The sequence below is a fragment of the Lagopus leucura genome, unplaced genomic scaffold (assembly GCF_019238085.1).
Source record: "Lagopus leucura isolate 7727_CA_CO unplaced genomic scaffold, USGS_WTPT01 Super-Scaffold_760, whole genome shotgun sequence".
NCBI lineage: Eukaryota > Metazoa > Chordata > Aves > Galliformes > Phasianidae > Lagopus > Lagopus leucura.
The window spans coordinates 6,711,654-6,723,037 of record NW_024962257.1 but is presented as its reverse complement, the minus strand read 5'-3'; the positions used below and the strand labels follow the sequence as shown (position 1 = coordinate 6,723,037).

Below are 11,384 nucleotides of genomic sequence, written 5' to 3'. Positions count from 1 at the left end.
GAGCAGAGGGAATAGCAGAGGTTGAGGATGGCTGCAGCACTCACACTGCTCTCCCACCATTATGCTTAAATTAACAGCGATTTTTTTTTTTTTTTTGTAAATTGACTAATTTTCTCTTAGGAATAGATCATTAAATTACAGATTACCAACGAAAATTTACAGCATCTGGACAGGAGCCAGAGGGAGGGGCAGAGGCAGCATTCTGTCCATTTTTCCCTCCTTTTGCTTTTTTCCCCATTCGGTTTGTTGGGGAGCTGCAGCCCCAGCTCCAGCTCCAGCCAGAACCTCCCCTGCACCTGGGAGTCACAGCACAGAGATGAGGTGGGGTTGGGATGCTGTGGGGCTGCCCCCACCTGCCCACCTTTGGCTGCTGGGGAGCAGTGGCCGCACTCAGCACTGCACTTTTCCAGACAAACTCAATTTCTTTGCAGCAATGAGGCACAATGGAGGCGAGAAGCTGCATTTTGGGGAGGGGCCGCTTGGGAGCATTACGTCTGGGGGCTCGGAGTGAGGAAAAGCAGATTTCTTTATTGCTTTGATCATACATAATTTAAATATTCAAACTACTCTGGAATTCACTGAATTATACATGAATTGCACAGGCAGCATTTTTGTAACTACTGAAAGGCATGAATATTTTCCCCCTCTCCCCTCAAAACCTTGTATAACCTTAACATTTGTATTTTATTTTTTTTAACCCAATTCAATTGCATCCCGAATCACCCAGAGAACAGCACCTATCCCTCTGAGAACCACCAAAACACATGCTGCAGTGCTGGGGAGCTGCAGGGCTCTGCCACTGTGTGGCCAAGAGTGAATAAATGGGGAGATAAAGTGAATAAATGGGGGTTTGGGCACAGGATAGGAGGGCAGGGAGCACAGCCTCGGCAGAACTGTCTTCTCAGAGAGCTGCCATTGATAGCCATAGGCTGACCCTAATTTGTGGCATTGCCCTCATCTCTTTGCTCTGCCTGCACTGCCACTCACCTTGGAGCCACCACTGCTGTCACGGCCACCACGGCTGCAGCAGCACCTTCTGCTGGACCTGAGGATGAACACACAGCCCTGCTGCCATGTGCAGGCAAGGAGGTGCTCCAGCCCTCGGTGGAGAGCATGGAGCAGCAGCCTTGTCTGCAGCTTTTCACTGGTTAGCTCGCTCTTCATTATTGTGCTCTACCCTTTTAATTTCTCTCTAAACTCAACCAGCTATTGCTGTTCAAACTGAAATAATTAATTGGGACAAAATTGCCACTGTAGGAGGAAAGAATGATTAAACCCATCCAGCGGACAATGGGGCAATCATAGCCTAAGCATCTAATTACAGGGTTAGAGTGTGTGGACGTGGGGATAATAACAGGGCCTTTTGTGAACGTGTTGCTGGATGAGCTGGGAGGAGGCTCCGTGCTTGACTTCGCTCCAGGTTCAGTGCATGATTCCTGGAGTAAAGACACAAACGCGGGAATAAAAGATCATTCTGGGGTGGATACCCACAGCGGTGTGCTGGGGAAACAGGAGCAGCAGGAAGCAGCAGCCGCTCCCGTGGCTCTGTCTGCAGCGTGCAGGACTTGCTTGGGATGCAGCAATGACGGGGGAGGCGAGCAGGGCACGGCTCAGTGGTAGGAGCACAGGGAATACGAAATGGAGCACACGGACAGCACAAGGCACCCGCGTGTAGGGGTGTCTGTGCACAGCCACTGCCCGGCAGGAACCACCTGGAACTGCAAGGAGCACAGTGAGAGCTCCCTCCAGAGCAGCTCCGGGAGTCCTGGGGCAGGGGGGAGGGAGGAAACCTGGCAATGGGTCTGCCACGGTTTTATGGTCAAGGAGCAAAATAGGCAGCTAAAGGCAGCAGGAGGACCTGCAGCACCACGTGGGTGGAGGCATGCACACTCACAGCCTGTCCAAGGGTGCACAGCCCATGCTGCCCTGAAAGCAAGAGCCATCCACCATCTCGAGACAGTCCAAGCAGCCAAAAAAATGCAGCTAAATCCTTCATCTGGAGTTCTCCCACCAGGCTCTCACAGGAGCTCAGGCACCACCATGCCACCTCCAGCCCCGCACTCCTCACCCCACACATTAAAACGTACTTAGCAGCCAATCAGGGACCTGAGACTTCCCTTAATAAAGACATTTTTCATCTCCCCAATCTCAATGAGAGCGAGCTTATAGCGGTGTGAAATTGCAGGTGGTCACGGTGTGCTTGTGGTGAGGCTTCTGAAGTATCCAGCAAATGGAGCTCGAGCTGCCCAAAGCATATAAATCTCAGGCAACTCCGAGTCTCTTTGAGTAATAGTCCATTTTTTGATTTAATTTTGACTGTGACCGGAGTTTCTAAAGCCCATCAATGATCAGCTTGTCCTAGAGGAGGGGTGAATCCACTGAGTTAAATGCAGAGTCAAGGAGGCTCCTCCCTGGCTCTCAGCTACAAACCGGCGCAGCGCCGTTCAGGTTATCCCCAGAAAGATTCCCTCCATGCTGAGCTCCCAGCAGGGCTGGGGAGGTGGAAGGGGATGGTTTCCTCACCGTGACCCACGCACAGTGCTCCAACATAGGGCAGGGCACCCGCATTGCCCCAGCACACTGCAGCACTGACCACTGGGTTAGCTCCCTTTGTGCATCCTGGTGCCAAGGAGAAGTCGCAGGGACTGGGATGAGTACTCTGCTGGCAGCTGGATGGGAAAACTGCAACTCGAGGGCACGAAGCACTGCTGGAAGGAATTCAGCACGAGCAGACAGGACAATACCCATCCCAGACACAATTGTTTGTGCGACTGCCAGAGCAGAGCTACGTCAAAAAGCAAAGAAACAGACCCCTGTGATCAAACACACAGCAGGAAGGAAAGAAATTGACGGAGTAAAATGCAACCCAGCAGCAACTGCTCAGAAAGAAAAAACACTGCCTTACTGTTTGAATTCTTGCACCGGAGAGTGGAAGGCCTCTTCGTGGCACTTAAAGGGTGGTGACTCTTCTTGGACCTACGTGAAAACAAGAGGCAGGAGAAGTTCAGCTGTGCCACACTGGGAGCAGAGCCTGGAGCCTGAGAGCTGTGCCCTTGGTGCAGCTCTGTGCCAACTCAGTGCTGGCACTGCCACCGTGGCACCACCACCACGGCACTGCCCATGGCCCTGGGCTGCTGCGCTGCTGGGGCTGTGCATGCTGCCTGGCACTGGGCAGTTCTGCCCGGAGCAGATTTTGCTGCTTGCTCAGAGCCAGCCACCTCCATCCAAGAACAAACACACAACAGAGCAGGCCTGGAACTGTAATACACACAGCCTAATTAATCACATTACTCATGAAAATATATTGGTATAATTAATAATACAAGGCATCTCTATTGGCCTCTGCGGCGCAGCAAATTATGAAGCGGTAATACTTGGACGCACTGACCTGGATTTCATACATAATCCATTAGGGCAATCCCACCAGATCGGGTCTCCAGAGACACAAACAATGCAACAGTGATAATTAAACAAAAGCGAGATGGACAGAAGAACGGGCGTCACATTAATCACTGCCAGTACTGCGGGGAAGGAATGGGACACTGAGCTTCTCTGCATATCTCTACACTGTGGGTATTTTAATGTTATCAGTTCTTGGAAGGCGAAGGCATGTACAGAGGGAGTGCTTTGGTGAGAGGTATGGGAGGTGCAGAGCTGACTGCTAGCAAACTGGGGTTTAGTATCCCATTAGTGGGACTGTATCTGGCAGTGGGAAGTAAAAGGTTTGCAGAAAACAGACAAAAACGTTTTCAGTGAAGAAGGAAATCTTCTGCTCAAACCAAAACCACAAAGCAATGAATTTGGTTAATTCAGATATCATGGCAAAGGAGATCTGCAGCATGGATGGCAGTGTGTCATCAGGGCTACACCTGGGCTTGGAGGGCTGCTGTCAGAGCTTCTCCTTCCAAATTAGTTTAATCAGGTCTGTCGTTAGTCATCTTTGCTTGAGCCCTCATTTGGAGGCCATTTAAAAGGAATTAGAGAAAATCTCTTCTCTTTCTTCCCTTACAATAGAGATTAACTACTGAGACTCTAGTGACAGAAAGAAGCAAAATGTACCCATAAGCAGAAAGCCCCACACCCTGCACCATGCATCAGGGCTCAAAGACAGCAGGATGTGCTGCTCCTGCTGTCCCAACTGAACCCAACCGGATAAACACAGGCTGATGCAAAAATACAGCTCAGGGTCAATTTGGCGGCGGGTTCTTCAATATGCACAGCTTTGAGTTACACAGAGGAATTAAGAGCTTTCACGGCAGATGCAGTTCACGTTTTCCAACCAACGGGAAGTTCTGCCCAGGATTCCTTTTCCTGGAGGAGGGGCTTGGCTCCCCTCGAGGCCCATGCAGGCAGGGGGGCACCGAGCAAATCTTTCCTAATGCCAAACGGTCCAACACAGCTCATAGCAAAATGGTCAGCAGCAAAACGGGTCCGTGGAAACCTGCAGGCACTGCTGGGACGCAGCCACTCCAACAGTCCCTCCCTCCTCATCCATCCCAGCAGCGTGCACAGGGATGAGCTGCACCCTGTGCCCCACGTGCTCCCTGTACCCGCTCCCCATGCAGCACAACCTGCAGCAGGAGAGCCTTGCTGGAAGCTCGTTAATCTTTAATGAAGCATTTGGGTTATTCCAAAAGGTTACTCACCTGTCAGGGGGGAGGGATCCCGCTGTGAGTGTTCCTCCAGCTGACCTGCTCCAGCTCTGCCCAGTGCATGGTGACATGGGGACACAGGGATGCCCGTGGGGCGCAGGGCGCTGCAACCTGCCCTGCCCTGCATCGCCCAGGACCCTGCACACAGCCATGCACACATCCTAAAGGAGAGCCACTGCCTCCACCTTCATCCCCAGCAAATTTCTGACTCTGTCAGTCCAAAGGGCAACCGCTCCAGGTTTGGGTTTGGCATCGACTGAGAGAAGTCCTCGGTGCGTTCTGTGCTAAATAACTAAGGTTAATTTGATTTGATGCACCGCTTCATTACCATAAACAGCTCACAGTGTGTCAGTCCTCGGTAATTACAGCTCCCTACAGCCGGCATCATGTTCATTTCCCATCACTGACAGTGTTTCCCTATGATCGCCTCCCAGCTCTGCGCTTCTGCACGAGCTGCCCCATCAGTAATTAGGTGTCATTTATTCTGTAGCTGACGGTTACACTAATTTACAAAAATAAGGGCAAGGATATTAAATTTACTTTCCATTGCAACTACATTTGTGTCTGATGGTTTGGGCCACAGCTTGGCTCTGCAGCTCCCAGTGCCAGCAAGGAGAAGGGCACAGTGCACAATAGGAATACCCAGGATGCAGGAAGAACAGCAAGAATGCATCAGGAATGTGCAGTACACCCCAGGAATAGCCAGGACACAAGAGGAAAACCCATCAGAGGGGAGGAAAACTCAGTAATCAAGAGCACATAGCAGGAATCCCCAGCATACAAGAGTGCAGTGTGTGCATTCAGTGCATTGAAATGAATGGGATGGGTGTGTGGGGTCTGAGGGTGAAGCTGTGCCCTGGGATCTGCCTGCTCCTGCTGCTGTACAGTGACCCACAGCCATAGCCAAGCCCAGTGCCAGCAGCAGTGGGTGCAGGAGCACAGCCCAGGGGCTGCGCAGTGGTTGTGGAGCTGCAGGAAGGCAGTGCCCACACGTTGCAGCACAGAGCTCTTGGGGCTGAAGGTGCTGTTGGTTCCCCCTCTTCTTTTTTTTTTTTTATTTTAATTGAAATATCCATGGAGCCGAACTGATGGTGTTTGCAGTGACTGCTGAATTAGCAGGGTACCAGACTGTGACCATATAAAACACATATTGTTAAAAGGCACTTAGGGCTCCCTCTGAAAGGGTTTGCTCAGCCTTTGAACAAGAACCCAAGGGAAAGCCCTTTATTACCTCTGTGACCGGGTCAATTACTCTAGAACTGAGCAAATTATTTATGAGGTGATCAGCCTATTAAAACATTAACACATCCGTCCCTGTGCTGCTGAGCTGGCTCTGTCCCTATTGCGCTGGGTGTGGGGCTGGGCTTTAATTTACCAAGAGACTTCTGAGCATTAGAACTCAGCTGTAGTTATTGCCATCTACATCTCTGCCTGCCCTGTAAGTAGCAGTGCATGCACTGAAGGTGTGTGCGGGGCGAGCTGAGCCTTTGGAAGTGATAAAACATCAAATGCAGGCAATGGATGGGTGGTGAGAACATGCACAGGATGGGAATGGCTGTCTTAATCTACTACATGGACACTCTTAGCTTTTTAAAATGCCTTTTGGCTAGTCATTTCCCTGCATCTGATATTTTATTATCATGTCTTTGATGACATTTCCAGACACTTACTAAATCAAGACGGAGCTGTGCTTTGTGTTGGCTGTCAGACGGGGAACCCAGAGAGCAAAGGGAGCAGATGGGAACGGGTCCTGTCCTGTGCTGGGAGGGTGGAGCGGGGCTGGGCACGCTGCTGGGGTCAGCACCATGGGACAGGGACAGGATGGGCTTTGGCCACAGGGATTGAAATCCATTCCTACCAATCGCAGTGCTACACCCTGGGAAGTCATGGGCCGTGGGTTTTAATCCGGTGCACAAAAGGGCTGGGTGTAACGAGCCGTACGAGCAAAAAGCAAGGAAAAGCCCACAGAGAAAACCCTGCACACTGCGCTCAAGCTGAACCTCGGGAACAGGGGCAGAAGGCTCCTCAGTTCTCTGCAATGCCGTGAGGAGGAAGATCAGTTCCCTCGGTGCACTTCAGAGTGTGCCGAGCTCAGCGCCCAGCCGGCACATCCCCACCGCTAACACAGACCCGCGGTGACCCACACAGCACCGGCAGCGGGACGTGGGTGATTGGCAGCCACATTCAGCAGAGGCAGAAATCCCCGTTTTGTTGTTGCCGTGAGATCTTTCGGGATGTCTCTGAAACATATGGCTTCCTTCAGCGGCACAAAGGGGCCAGCGACTACCCAGGAATGCCCCGCGTATTAAATACGGGATCACCGCCATCACAATGCCGCACCAGCGCGGCAATTCATACCCGGCGTCAGCTCAAAGGAGCTTTTGTAGATAATTAGTTCAAAGACAAAAAAAAAAATCGCCACTAATGCTTAAAACGGAGCGGATGCTCCGCGCGGTGCTATCTCCCGGTACGCGCTCGGCTCATTGTCTCCCCGTATCTCGAGCTGCGCCTGATTAATTTTACTTTTCTCTCCGATTTCTCTGCTGACAATGCGCGGGGAACAAAGGCTCCTGCCTGAACAGGGGCAGTAATTCATCGGCGCCCTCAGAGCCAACGCACAGCTGCCCCTTCCCAGCGCGGCTGCCAGGCACCGGCACCGCGAGCTCTCCGTTCCCATGGTCTCCAGGGAGATGGCGGTGGACCTGCATCCTAATGACAGCGCCTGCCACCCCGCCGGACCCTACAGCCTCTTCCAGGCTGGGGCTGAGTCCCTGGCACTGGGAGGATGGATCTCGTCTGCCCTCAGGGCTGTGTGCTCGCTCGCGTGCTGTGAGCATGGCGGGGGGCAGGCGGGGCACCGCGGCACGGCCGAGCCTTACGGCAGCCGGGACTCAGCACCGCGACGCAGCCCGCGCTCCGAACACTCATCCCGAGTGCTTATGGATGGGGAAGGAAAAGAACTAATCCCAGCATCAAGGCAATGAGCTGTAGTAGCAGCGGGGGTCCCACCAGCCCGGAGCACTGGGAGCATCTCAATGGAAGCAGGGATGCAGGATGGGAGCACAGCGGGGAGTTGGCGGGAGGAAGAGACACCGAGCAACAACCCTTGGTGCATGGCTCTGCACGAGCAGCAGCACCCCGCAGCACCACATACCCTGCAGCACCCCACAACCCGCAGCACCCCGCCGCACTCCCGCACCCAGCAGCCCCGTGCCAATGCTGCAGGCAACGAAGCGCCCACACGCACCCTGCATGCTAATGAGCAGCGGCGGGAGAGCTGCACCAATTAATTGCTGGCAGCAGCAGCGCACTCACCAAATGGGGAGCCGTGGTGCCAAACCAGAGGGCAGAGTCTCGCAGTGCGGTGGTGGCACAAAGCTCCGAGTGCCGCAGGTACGGCTCGGTGACAAAGGGGCAGGTGAAAGGAGCAGACAGACCCGCTCATGTTTTTGTATTTAAATTTGCTTTCTTTCTTTCTCTCTTTCTTTCTTTTTTTTGGAGCTCACGCAGCATTTGGGGTCACACGCCGCCACGTGGCGGGGTCAGGGCGCACGTGAGGAGCCAACTTGCCCCCCAAAGTGCCACCGCGGCTCATCTCGCACCGACCCTCCAAAACTTCGTTGTAAAGATCTAATTTATAGCGAGCTAACGAAATAATTAATTTTTTGAAGTCGGCTCCTAACCTTTAGAACCAACTCATTTCGGGGGGGGGGGGGGGAAGCAGGCGGGGAGCGAAATGCCAAGATTTCGATGAATATTTAATAAACGCTCATGAGCTCGGCAACTTGGAGCCGCGCCAGCGCCATTTGAATGCTGCCCTTTGTTAATAACTAAATTGACGCCTCTGTTGCTATTCGGTGTTTGTGGCTCTATCAAGCTGTAATCTGTCACAGCGCATATGGGGGAAGCACAGCTCGGTGAGTGGCCGGCCCCACAGCGCCCACAGAGCAGTGATGGTACTGCACCGTGCTCCCACCCCTTCAGCTCCACGAGCGCCCGATGTGCACATGCATATGTACAGGAACAGATAGAAAACAGAGCAGAACATCCAAAAAAAGAACGCTGGGCTCTGTGGGGATGCGTGGGGATGGCCCCATTCCTGCTGTGGAGTCAGAGCACCGCGATGCTGCAGGGTCTCTCGTAGCTGCCCCCGCTTCTCAATTAGTTTAACTAATTGGGCAACAGCTCCAATGTAATTCGCTCGGTTCTCCCAAACCATTAATTATTCTGCATTCAGGACAAATGCACTTTGCAGTGGCAGTGTGGGCTCATTGGCATTCCCGGCACACGGCAGCGCTGGGAGCGGTGTCTGAGCGGTGCGGGCTGTAATGAAACGCGGCGAGGAAACACTCCATTGGCCACACGCAGGAGCAAAGGGGAAAAAAAAGGAAAAACAAACCCCATTTCCATTTGGCATGAAATGAGCTACACACAGAGCAGGGAAATGTGGGGCCTCGGGGGCTGAGCGGAGGGTTTGGAGGAGCCCTGAAGCCCCACATCCTGCTGCCCCACAACCCGCTGCAACACAGAATGCTGTCGCCCACCATCCACGACAGATCACTCTCGGAGGTGCCCATGTCATCCTCGATGGGCTCACGGCACAGCCCCCACTGTGACCTGAGCCCCCCCGAGCCACTCATCCCCATGTGCACAGCAGCAGCAGGGCCGGCCCCATCGTCACGGCACGTTCAAGAAAACAGAATACACCAATTAAATACAGCTGATGAAGGGCACCACCAATCTTGTGCCCATGGTGCCACCGTGGCCACCGCACGCGTGCTGCAGGCATTTCACAGGTCGTCCCCAGACTGCTGCGCCATCCTCGTGCTGGCGGCCATCGAGACCACATTTGGCTCTCCATGAGGCTGTGAGGCCCCACAACGCGTGCAGCGGCCACCCCGGGGAGCGGCATTGCCAGCCCACGTGTCTGTGCCAGCAGCGCCCCAATGGACGAGCTCCGTCCCACACCTACCTGCGGTGCCAGTGGGGGAGGACAGGGCCGGGCGCCCGCTGCTCCACGGGGACAGGGGGGGCCTCGTGCTCGGCCAGCGCCGCCCCACGCACTGCAACCCGGGTGGGCACCGGGCACCGGCTCATTCGCAGAGGCGAAAGGGAGCGGCCGGCTGCAGCTTTGGCATGTCGAGGAGCTTCCCTTCCCTCTCGGAGGAGACGAAGGAGCACCCCGGCTTCATCTGTCACCGCGGCGCTGCTGCGAGGCTGCGAAGGCGCTGCGTTATGTCCTTGAGACACAGACCGATGCCATCTGGGCAAAATGCCACGAGATCCCTGGAGACCGGGGAGGATCGCGCTGCCTGCGAGAGCTGCACGGAGCCGAGCACGCCGCTGCGATCAACACATGTTAACTGCTTTGTGGCTGGGGCGAAGCACAGAGCGGCGTGGGGGCACGATGGGGCTGCTGGCACTGGCTCCGTAGGCAGGGGGCTGTGGGCAGCGGGTTGTGGGTCAGGCAGGAGCCCCCAGCAGCAGCGCCGTGCCCTTCTGGCGTCACACAGCACTCGTGTGCTGTCATGTGAAGAAACCCTGAGTGGCCCAGATGAGCTGGAGCAGAGGGAATGTCGTGCCCAGGGGTGTCCTGAAGTCACAGGTGCCTTGTGCCCACCTCGATGCTCCCCTGTGCCGGGGGACATGGTACATAGACATGGCAGCCAATGGGCACAGCCATCACTGCCCCAGGGCGTGGATGCCCAGCAGTGACCCCAGCACCGAGCCCCAAGGGAAGCACAGGTACAGATGGAACAACAGTGCTTTTCCTTGGGGGAAGTGGTGACGCCAGTTGGGCTTAACCTTCCCCCATCCCTCTGCTGGGACGGAGCATCTAGGGAGCACCTATGGCACCAAGCAGACGTGCCACACATCCCACCTGCTGCCATCCTTCCATAGACATCTGGAGAGAGCACCTCCTGCACCCAGCTGGCAGTGATCCTTTGTGCTGGGGGCCCTGGCTCCCAGCAGCTGAGGTCCCACAAGGAACAACGGTGCCAACAGAGGAATTTTACCCAATCTCTGTGAATGAGAAGTGTTTGGAAGCCGAACAGTTTCACTTTTCCTCTGAGGAGCACAGCACCACTGGCATCTCGTGCTGCTGCTGCAGGTATGGCACACGGAGGGGTCGCTGGAGCCCAGGAAAGAGCCACTGCATGGAATTAAAATATACATCTAATTCATTAGGGATAATAATGCATTTCCCTTCCCAGAATGGGCTACTAGCAAAGCTTTTGCTGAAGAGAGCAGAGCAAAGCACTTTGTTTCTATTCGTTTTTTAAAAGGAGAAAGCCTCATTTATCTGAGCATGACCCCAAAAGGCAGCAGCTCACTCCGACAGCATCTCCACAGCCACATACCAACGAGATTCAATTATCCAGCAGAACACGTCCCAGAGGCATTCGGATAATTGCAAACATAAGTACAAAATCTGCTGCTAATTATTAAAGAAATACCAAATAAAGAGTCCAGGCGATGGGAGCGTGGGGTCCCCGCACGGCCCGGTGAGCACAGCGAAGCTGAGGGGCTGCTCTCCTTCTGCACAATGAATGCACGGGGCTCACCTGGCCCCCAGCACCACTGGGCTGCAGTGGGAGGTGCTGCTGAGGTTGGGACAGGGAGGGCAGGATCACGGCTGTGGGCGCAGCACCGCGCAGCCCCAAGGCTTGGAAGGGAGCCCGTGTTTGAGGGCTCCTGAAGGGAAAGCAGCTTCTCCATGACAGCATTTTG

At 54.4% G+C, this 11,384-nt stretch overlaps 1 long non-coding RNA gene across 2 annotated transcripts; it reads right to left on the bottom strand.

Moving 5' to 3' along the window:
* Window positions 1-547: 547 nt before the first annotated feature.
* Window positions 548-9,707, bottom strand: LOC122175926. 2 transcript variants are annotated; one of them, XR_006177575.1, is made up of 3 exons: window positions 9,625-9,707; window positions 2,906-2,976; window positions 548-1,436 (listed from the first exon to the last, which is right to left on the bottom strand). It is a non-coding gene; the product is annotated as an uncharacterized LOC122175926 (long non-coding RNA). The 2 variants fall into 2 exon arrangements; XR_006177576.1 differs by lacking the exon at window positions 9,625-9,707 and adding an exon at window positions 4,647-4,877.
* Between the last annotated feature and the right edge of the window lie 1,677 nt (window positions 9,708-11,384).